We start from the raw sequence: 10,823 nt of genomic DNA on the forward strand, positions 1-10,823 counted from the left end.
TACCCTAACCCCCCAAAAAACCCTAAAACCCTTACCTGAACCCTAACCCTAACCCCTAAAACCTAACCCTAATCCCAAAACGGTGGTACTGCACATGCGCAGAAAGGCTCGATAGCATGTCTCGAAACACGTGCATTCGCCAAAATAAAAGTCTTTACAGCATTCGCATAAAAATGGAACATATAGGAAAATGCGTGAGTTGCAAATAAAAGAGGGGGGGTATTAAACCCTAAATAAGAATTCCTTGATTCATGGCTATTTACACTGATCCCTTACTTCTCAGCCTGAGAAACACAAGGTGTGGCGTGTGAGCATGTGAACAGGTTTAAATGTGGGGTCAATGCGTGAGACTTGACACACAGCTCTGAATAATAGGCTATATGTAATATACACATTTTCCTTCATATTATCTATGCACAGAATACTGGTATCCCCATGCATTTCGACTAATCAGGTATATAGTGGTGACGCACCCAGCTCGGTATGGTCACGCTTTCGGCCCTGCTTGTCTGTACCATACGGCAAGCATATTTTGCAATGGAAACCGGTCAGTTCACGTTACCGGTCGGGTACAGCTCGGTTCCTTCTGGCAGTGGAAAAGCACCGACCCATTCCGGGCCAGGAAACCTGCACCAAGTCCCAACAGTTTCATCAAGCTAGAACTGCTCGAAAGCCAAAGCCTTCATAAATTGGTATAAGTCAGCCAGGTGTGTCTACCAAGATATGTGTTGTTGCGGTCTTTTAACCTACTGACAAGCTGGGGTGGCCGCTTGGGACAAAATGTCACACAGTCCTTTAAAAGTAATGGAAAATTATGAACCTGCTCTCACCCTGTTACTTATATATTGTGGCGTCTGTGATCCAAGCGCCGTCTGGTCGATTTGCACATGTCGCAGCATGCCCCGCGTGCAAGTTGTAAATAGCCCTAGTATTGCTGTTGTTATTATTATTATTATTAATGGTTATATTCCTTAATGTCGCGTGTGTGTTTGCCCGTGTCTTGCGTGTACCCTGTCCGATCCTCATGTGTGATTAGCTTCCATAAATCTCCCACCATGTGTGTATCTTAGACTTCTGACAACCCTGTGTTTCTTATGTGTAATCAGTTTTGGTGGTCGTTGGATGCCTGATGTAGTCCTTTTCAGGACTGCTAATAAAAGAGCTTTGAATCAAACTGCATTCTCAACGTGGCATTATGGCTGGAGTCAACAGATAACGCAATGGGGATCTTGAAGAGGAAATTGCAGAGCTGGAGCAGGAGATTGTCAGTGGACTGCACGTCAGATGTCGGAGACAGGTGCCTGAGGGAGCCAGTGGACCCAGAGCTCCCAAACAGGAGAGAAGACCCAGTGATCTGCCACCAAAAGAAACCCTGCTCACTCCACCACCACCAGCCGTCCGTCTGCCGAAGTACAGTGGGGACCAACGCTGGGAGCTATTTGCTGTATAGCTAGAACTTGCCTCCAAGAACAATGCCTGGGATGACCAGACTGCAACTGTCCACCTTGGCCTGGCACTGGAAGGAGGGGCCCTCCAAGTCCTCTTGGACGTTGCACCAGGGGCTTGTTTCTCTCTCGCAGAACTGACGACAGTCCTAAGGCAGCGGTTTGGGAGTGGCGGAGGGGAACTGAGGGCCCGTCAGCTTTTTGGCACCCTCCAGCGGCACAGAGGGGAGCGGCTTGGAGTCCTGGCTGCTGACATCAGAGCACTTGCCCGCCAGGCATATCCCAACTACCCTGCAGTAGTGCAGGAAGACCTAGCCCTGCAGGCCTTCCTCTCAGTCCTTCTTCCGGACCGCCTACAACAACAAGTGCGGCTGTTAGCACCAGTTAGCGTACAGCAGGCACTCGCTGAGGCACCCCACAAAGATGCTGCGGTACGTTCAGTGGCTCGGTGGGATAGTGACCCTCCCCCCAATGATGCAAGGATCATCTGCTGGCACTGTGGAAAGAGAGGGCACCGGGCTAGCTTCTGCCCTGAGCCCACTACCCTGGCCTCTGACCATTGCCGCAGGCAGCAAGACCCCACCCACCGGAAGCTCGGTCAGCATGTACTTGCCCACCAGCTCCGAACTCTGCAGTAGCTCTGCTCCAAGCCCCAGCGACCCATCCGCCCCCGCCGACTACCTCTTGTAAAAAGGGTTGCCACTGAAGAGAAGGTCCGGGAGATGCTGGCCTCCGGAATCATTGAGCCATCCACCAGCCCGTGGACTGCCCCTGCTGTCCTAGCTAAGAAGAAAGATGGCACCTGGCAGTTCTGCGTGGACTATCGCAGGCTCAACGCCATCACCAAAATGGATTCTTATCCCCTGCCCTGTATTGATGAAACCCTTGATACCCTAGCCGGCTCACGGTGGTTCAGTTCACTGGATCTTCGTAGCGGTTACTGGCCGGTGGAGCTGTCCCCGGAGGCCCGTGAGAAGACGGCCTTCACCTTGGGGCGAGGTCTGTGGCAGTTCCGGGTTCTTCACTTTGGGCTTTGTAATGCCCCTGCTACCTTCGAGCGGCTTATGGAACGGGTGCTTGAGGGGATCCTGGAGAGCTGCTGTGTTGTCTACTTGGATGACCTGCTCGTCCATGCACCCAACTTCAGTGATGCAGCAGCCAACCTACGGCAGGTGTTTGAGGCTATCCGCCGAGTGAATCTACGGCTCAATCCGGCTAAGTGTAGCCTCCTGCAGCGGTCTGTCAAGTTCCTGGGTCACGTCGTGAGTGAGAGAGGGGTAGCAACGGACCCAGACAAGGTGAGAGCAGTGGAGGCTTGGCCAATCCCATGCTCTGTTGAGGAGCTGCGGAGCATCCTGGGCCTGGCCTCCTACTACAGGAGGCTCATCCAACATCGCCGCCCCCTTGCACCGACTGACCAGAAAGGAGGTTGCCTTCCAGTGGGGTCCCAACCAGCAGGCTGCCTTTGACCAGCTGCGGACTGCGCTTGTCTCTGCCCCAATCCTGGCGTGTCCTGACCCTACCCAGCCATTCATCGTAGACACGGATGCCAGTAGCAATAGCATCGGGGCAGTCCTGTCCCAGTCCCGGCCAGACGGGGAGAGAGCCATTGCCTACTTCAGTCGTTGTCTTGGTAAGGCAGAACGAAACTACTGTGTCATACGTCAGGAGTTGCTGGCAGTGGTGACTGGGTTGTCCAGGTTCAAGCCATACATCTATGACAACCAGTTCCTCCTGAGAACCGACCATGCTGCACTCACCTGGCTCATGAGCTTTGAGGAGCCTGAGGGCCAGGTGGCAAGATGGCTGGAGAAACTCCAGGAGTTTCAATTCCAGGTCCAGCACCGGGAGGGCCGGCTGCACGGTAATGCAGATGCCCTGTCACGGCGTCCCTGCGGTGATGGCTGTGGGCACTGTGGGCAACTGGAGGCGAGGCAGCTGATAGGGTCCAGACCAGGGGACCCCTTGAGAGCAACAGAGACCTCTGGACCAGAGACAGTGAGTACCCTGATGCCAGACCGACTGGTTGACACTAAAATAGACACAGGGGCAGCGGAATGGGGAGAAACGCTGGAGGAAGTGAGGGGTGTGGCGCCAGACCAGACCATCGCACCCCAGCAACTCAGGGGCACCCAGCCTTTAGCAGGGAGGAACTGAAGGAGGCACAGGTTGGGGAGCCAATCCTGGCTCATCTGCTGGGCTGGCTCCGGCAAGGTGAAAAACCAGAGTGGTCAGAGTTGAGCTCCCTCAGCCCCACCACAAGGGCATACTGCTCCCAGTGGGACAGCCTGGCCCTCCAAGATTAACTATTGTATCGATGCTGGCAGGGCCTTGTGCCGGAGCAGGTCGTGTGACAGCTGCTGATCCCTGAGTCGCTTAAGGAAGCGGTGCTGTGGAGTGTGCATGGGCCCCCTGGAGTGGGGCACTTCGGCATCACTAATTCACTGCGCAGACTATGGCAACGGTTTTACTGGCCAGGCTGCCGCCTGGATGTGGAGCTGCATGTCCACTGTTGCGACATCTGCACAGCACGAAAGGGCCCCCATGACCACTCCCGGGCCCCTCTCCAATCCATGCAGTCTGGCAGCCCCATGAAGCGCATCGGTGTCGACATCCTGGGCCCCTTTCCCACCTCTGACTCCGGCAACCGATACATACTCATAGCAATAGACTACTTTACCAAGTGGCCAGAGGCGTACGCAGTGTCGGAGCAGAGTGCCATGGTAACCGCCACCAAGCTGGTGGATGAGTTTTTTTCCAGGTTTGGGGCCTCGGAAGAGCTCCACAGCAACTAAGGACGCAACTTTGAGTCCGCTGTCATGGCGGAGGTCTGCCGTCTGCTGAGTGTACATAAGACCCGTACCCTCAAAGCGACGGGCTAGTCGAGAGGTTCCAGCAGACCATAACAACGCAGCTTGCGATCCTGACCAGTCAACATCAGCGGGATTGGGACCTCCATCTCCCAGTGATCCTGTGGGCCTGTAGGACAGCGGTCCAGGAGTCGACTGGGTTCATGCCAGCTATGTTGATGCTAGGGCGGGAGCTGCGTACCCCAGTTGAGCTAATTTTTGGCTGTCCGCCTGAACCAGAGCCAGCCACCACCTCTGGGCACATGCGGGACCTAAGGCGATGCTTGGAGGCCACCCACTGCCTCAACCGTGACCACCTGATGGCAACGGGTCTGAAGCAAAAGAGAGCATACGACACCCACTGTCGGGGGGCCCCGCTGGGTGTTTGGATGTCAGAGTGACTGTACAATCCCTGGCAGAAGAAGGGCTACTCTCCAAAGTTGTCCAGCTGCTGGCAGGGACCCTGTGTGGTGTTGGGTCAGCTGTCAGAGGTGGTGTATCCAGTCCGGACCGGCCTTGGGTCTCGGTCGGTCATTTTGCACCGGGACAGACTGGCCCCATACCACCTCAAGGTCAGCCTGTCTCCAGAGGCCGCTAGCAGTCCTGCTTCTGCAGCCCTTGACAGTGGCCCTGTACCTGGCCCATCGTCCCCCAGTAGCACTGACCCGTGGCAGCCAAGGAGATCTTTGCGCAGGCGGCCATCACACCTACAGGACTTCGTGCTGGATTAAGGTGGGACTGGCTCTAGAGGTCGCCGGGACGGCTGACCCTTAAGGGGGGGGGGGTTTATGTGGCGTCGGTGAGCCAAGCGCCGTCTGGTCGATTTGCCCACGTGCAAGTTGTAAATAACCCTTGTATTTGTCAGGGTCAGCCCCTGCTGTGGTCCTACCGTGTCCCTCCCCCGTTTGGCCAGCAGGCGTTGCTGGTCATCCCGTTCTTTATGTTAGTCTTTGTTCTCCCCTGTTACTTGTCTGGTCATGTAGCTCAATGTGTTGAGCATGTGGTTGTCTGTGTACCCTTCTGTCCTGTGTTTCAATCCCACCTCCTCTGTTTTTGTATTTTGCTCCCTATAGTGTTTCATTTGAGTTTCTCTAGTTCTTGTGTTTGATTTTGTAGTTGGTTTTGGTTTTGTTCCTTGTGCCCCTGCTTGTGTCTTTACCTGTTTGTAATTCCCTAGTGTTGGTTTATGTTGCCTTGGTTAGTTCTTAGTTTCCTTGTTTTCCTCCTGAGTTTATTAGTTTCACCTGTGCCGGTATGCATAAAACTTCTCAGTGTAAAATTTCCTTTTAAATGCGTCACAATTCTAAGAGTGAGGTGATTTTGCTCCCAGACTTAAGAATAAGTGGCATGCATAAACATTCTTAAGTGTTAAGACTTGGTCTCAGCTCCTAAATGATTTAAGAGAGCTGGAGAATACTCCTAAGCCAGTTAGGAGTTGAATAATGGCAGCTGCACTACGCGCACCCAGACGGAGACCGCGCACTTTCCGTGAAAGAAAGGACGTACTGCGAATTTACGATGATAACGAGTTGATAAAAAAATACAGGCTTGATCGTTTAGGCATTATTTTTGTTAGCGACCTAATTAGGAACCGGATACAATCTCCTACGTCACCTAAAAATGCACTTACAGTTGAACTGAAGGTGATAATGATGTTACGTTTTTGGCAACTGGAAAAATATAATCATAATAATAATAATAATAATAATAATCATCATCTATTATAGCGAGGGTCATAAGAGCAATATAATTAATGACACAAACCTGTAGCTTGCATGCTTGCTTTATAAACTGTGATTTCCTTTCGCGAGGTCGATAGAACATTATACTACCTTTTTTCACATTCCTCTGCTGAACGCCTTGTCCGAGCCTCCTAAGCTTTTTTTTGTCCGTGCTTGTAACAGCTGGGCCAAACTTTCGTCGCACTACCTCCTTCCATTTAAGCACCAACTGTGCCAAAAGAACCGTTTTGTTTGTCGTCCAGTTTGGCTTTCTTTTAGGATCCTATGTCTTGCTATGAGTTTTGCGGTTGACCCATAATTTATAGGCCTACTACATGTGCATCTATTAGTGGAAATTGGTTGGTGATGTGCTAGGAAGATTTTCGTACAACCAATTAAAGGTATGATTACAAAAAGGTATGTTGTATAAAGCTCTACATTAACGGTTTAATGTCACTAATATATTCACCGTGCAGGTCCTCTATTGGTTGAACTCAGTATTTAGGGCGGGATTTTATTTGTAGTCCTCATTTCACGACACTTAAATGCTGGCTCCGTCAGCACTTAGGAATTGGGCTTAGACTTTGCTGAAAGTTACTTTTAGCAGCTTTATACAATGCTCTTAGGTCCTACTTTTTTAACTCTTAAGTCAAAGTGTACGACCATTCTTAAGACAATTCTTAGGAAGTTATACGCATACTGGCCCTGGTCTCTGTTAATTAGTCTCACCTGTCCTGTGTTAGTCTTATTACCCCAGTTTTGGTTTCTGTATTTAAGTCCCTGTATCTGTTCTGTTCCCTAGTGGTTCGTTGATTGTTGTTGATTGTCTTACGGTTTAGAAGTTAGATCTGTCTTATGTTTACCTGCCCGGCCAGTTTATGTTTACTGTATTTGTGATTTGTAGTCTTAGTTTATTCCCTTTAATTTTTGACCCCTCGTGGTCCTTTTTGATTTTGTTGTGTTTGTAGTGTTTTCTGTTTATTTAATAAACCGCATTTTTTGTTCCTGGAAGCCGCCAGTGGGTCGTCCACCCTTTTTTGTGCACTATGCCTCGTTCTCGCACCCGAGCCGCCCGGATCCGTCACAGTATTGTTGTTATTGTTAATGGTTACAGTATATTCCTTATTGTCACACGTGCGTTTGTCCGTGTCTTGTGTGTACCCTGTCCGATCCTCATGTGTAATTAGCTTCTGTAAATCTCCCACCGTGTATGTATCTTAGACTTCAGCGTCTGACAACCCTGTGTTTTTTATGTGTAATCAGTTTTGGTGCTCCTTGGGTACCTGATATAGTCCTTTGCAGGACTGCTAATAAAAGAGCTTTGAATCAAACTGCATTCTCCATGTGGCATTATGGCTGGAGTCAACAGATACCACAATATATATTTTTTTTGTGTGGGCAATTCTAAAGAGACTGGAAGAAGAGTTCTGACAGTCTCCAAAGAGCCAACTAACAGTAAATAAAACGTTTATTAATTAATCTATTTGTTTATTTAGGTGCGCGGATTTCGCTCCCATTTGGGCTATTTTGAAAATACAGTTCGAGTAAATAATAGGCTGCTTTCATAATGTTCCACGGCAGCGGACTGCAAGAACGAAAATAATTATTATGAATGCAAGTGGCTCCTAATGCCGCGTCATACTGAATCGCTAACCACCCAAAGCCAGAGACAGACAAACACGGAAATTAGGGTTGCCAGCTCTCACGCATCTAACGTGGCACTCATTCTTTCAGACTCTCAAGCAAGCAGTCCTACGGCAAATCTATATTGTAGCACTGGCGGGGCGCATGTCCCAGCATGCCCCGCGTGCAGTTGTAAATAGCTCCTGTATTGCTGTTGTTAATAGTTATATTTCCTTATTGTTGCGCGTGTGTTTGCCCGTGTCTTGCGTGTACCCTGTCCGATCCCCGTGTGTATTTAGCTTACGTAAATCTACGTAAATACAGTATACTGGGATTTCAGATATTGGGCCAGTTTCAGTTTCCATTGGGCGGATTTTAAGTAAACCTTGAGCTACAGATTTTTGCTGGGCCGGGCAACACTGCCCATCTTTCACGCGTTCGGGCTCTTTAATTGCTGTGGCTGGTTACTTACTACTCTCTGAGCCATTGGGACGATAGCCTCTCTCGCAACAGTTCTGGCATGCTAGTTTCGGGTCACTTGATAGTTTTGATTTTCGACTCGCGGTTTTAGGATAGTTCAGCGTGAAACCTTCCGTCGCATTTGCGGGATTTTCGAGGTGTCAGCTGACTTTTGGATGGACCCTTATCCTCTGTATTGGATCTTTCATTTTTAAACTTTGCTAATTCATCCGCTATGAAAGCAGATTGTTGTGATTCACATTTATTCACATTCAAAGTCCAAATCAGATTGGTCAATATGAGCCTAGTTTTGTTCTTGTAGGTTACTTTTTTGGGTGTTTTGGCCACTGCATGGTCTGTGATGTAGCCCATATATTGCAATGGCATATGGCCATAGAAGTAAATAAAGTGATGATATGTGTGCAAATATATTTGTGAAATGTTTCAGAAATCGTGTTTTGCCAAAAACAACATAGATATTGTGGTGTATGAGGGTATTTTCATTGTTAGTAAGGTTTATGTATAAAAATATTGCCTTAATTCTTCCCACCGCCTGCCTAATAAACAAACTGCATGACCTATGACTGACTGACCACATTTGACTTGTGAAAAATTCAGTATCAACCTGGTCAATTTGCACCTAGTTTGATCCTTCTGGGTCACTTTTTAGGTGTTTTGCTTTTAGATCTCCTGCAATTCCAATTATCCATAGAGCTCAATTAGACCTAAGTGAAATGCGCAAAAATAAGTAAACAAATGTGCTGAAATACGTTTGTGACTTTTTTTTCACAAATCAGAGTTTGTCTAACAGAAATGCATTTTAATATGATTGACAGCGTGAGTTTTGGAAATAGGAAATAGGCTTCCAGTGTCGAGACTATATGGTGATTTTTTTTATTCGCGTTTGACAATAAAAAGGCAAAATATAATATTGGTCGATTTCAGGGTAGGGGAGACGTCATCCGCATTCACAAATCAACAAAATGCCACCCTGTTTACTAGTATACCTCATTACACTTTAGAGGTAAATTAAACAGAATCCCGAATCGCTAACGGCAAAGTATCTTTACAGCGGTGGGAATAATTCGGATCCATAACGAGGAGAGTGCGTAAGACCTGCGCAACTGGCGTTCTTACGTTTTCAACTTATAACCTACATATGCGGCTTAGATATGTAAATACTTATTACTATTTGCTGTACCACCTGTCACTATACTGTCGATTGGACACTATTTATAGGTATATTTATAATTATTGTTTAATGTCTGTTGTCTCTTTATACTTATGCGTCTATACGTTTGTTACTTGTTAAGAGTCTTGGAGCTAGGCAACCATGCATTTCACTGCACCGTGTATTTGACAAATAAAACTTAGAAACTAATTAACCTTAATATTCCAAATTGAAATTACATTAATATTCCAAAACTGCCGTATATTACTTGCTTTTTTTTTGTTTTACTTGAATCACAAACCGCAACATGGAATTACTACACGCTCCTAAATGTTTTGTTGTTGTTCGTTTTCAGTGAAATTGCATATAGTGTAGATACTGTACGTAATCTTGAAAAGTCAAATAATATTCTTGATTTCTAACTAAACATGCCATTGTTTAGAAGTACAGGGACAAAGTGTTTCCGTTAGTCATACATTACTGATTTAATCGCCAGTTTTTCTGGTATTAAAATCTCTCAGGGGACGATTTCCCGTCCATGAACAAATCGGTTTATATACCTAACAGTTTAACAAGCTTTAATAATAGAGTCCAGGCCATTTTAATCTGTCACACTGGAGATTTAGGGGCATTTAATAAGACCAAGGAAAAAATGAATGAGGACAAAACAATATTCCAGAAATAATTAAAACCTGAGGCCTAATTTAGCTGTTTTCTTCAGATCTTGGAAGTTAAGAAGCCCATCTATCAATGTGCATTTTCAAATTCTGCAGTAATTACAGAGCATCAACAACTGTATAGTAAGAAAGTAGGTCAGTGATTTGAGTTTGCAGGAAGGACCAGTTCATATATGCAGTCATAAATCCCTCTATACATCATGGTTACTGTAATCTCATCACATGCCTGAAGCAGTTCGTTTTATGAAGATCATTCCCATGTACGGTAGTTTTTACGTCTCTTGTCATCCTCCAGTTATTTATTCCTTCATCACAAAACTATATAAACTATATAGAGCATTATTAGCATTTACAGCATTTTATGACAAATTGTATATTCCTAGGGAGATTGTAATATCAGTCCAAATGTTATGAGTCTGGGTCTGCAGTAAAATGTTTTTAAATGTTCTGATTGGCTGTGGGAAAATATATTGTTCAGTAATATTTGTTTAAAAGCATTTCTATAAACAACTGTGAACATTTCAGACTGTTAGCTACATGACGCGATGTGTTCCATAATCTCTAATGCAGAATTATTAATTTATCAAAAGTATAAGCGACGGTGTGTGTTTATAGGGTTTAGATATAATTCAAATTTAGAATTTGCTTGCGTTTGATTATTCTTATTAACGTCAATAGAAGTGAAATAGGTTTTTCTCTGTTGACTTTTAATGATAAGACTATTGAGATTTGTATGTTAATAGCTAAACAATTTGCGCAATATAACTAAAAAGTCTTTCCCTGAATGACACAGTAGTCCCTGATGGGTTACATGGATTCTGGTTCTGCTCAGACACTAATGGCTTCACCTCTGTACGGTAGCTGATCCCTGCAGTACC

The sequence above is a fragment of the Paramormyrops kingsleyae genome, chromosome 1, assembly GCF_048594095.1.
Source record: "Paramormyrops kingsleyae isolate MSU_618 chromosome 1, PKINGS_0.4, whole genome shotgun sequence".
NCBI classification, from domain to species: domain Eukaryota; kingdom Metazoa; phylum Chordata; class Actinopteri; order Osteoglossiformes; family Mormyridae; genus Paramormyrops; species Paramormyrops kingsleyae.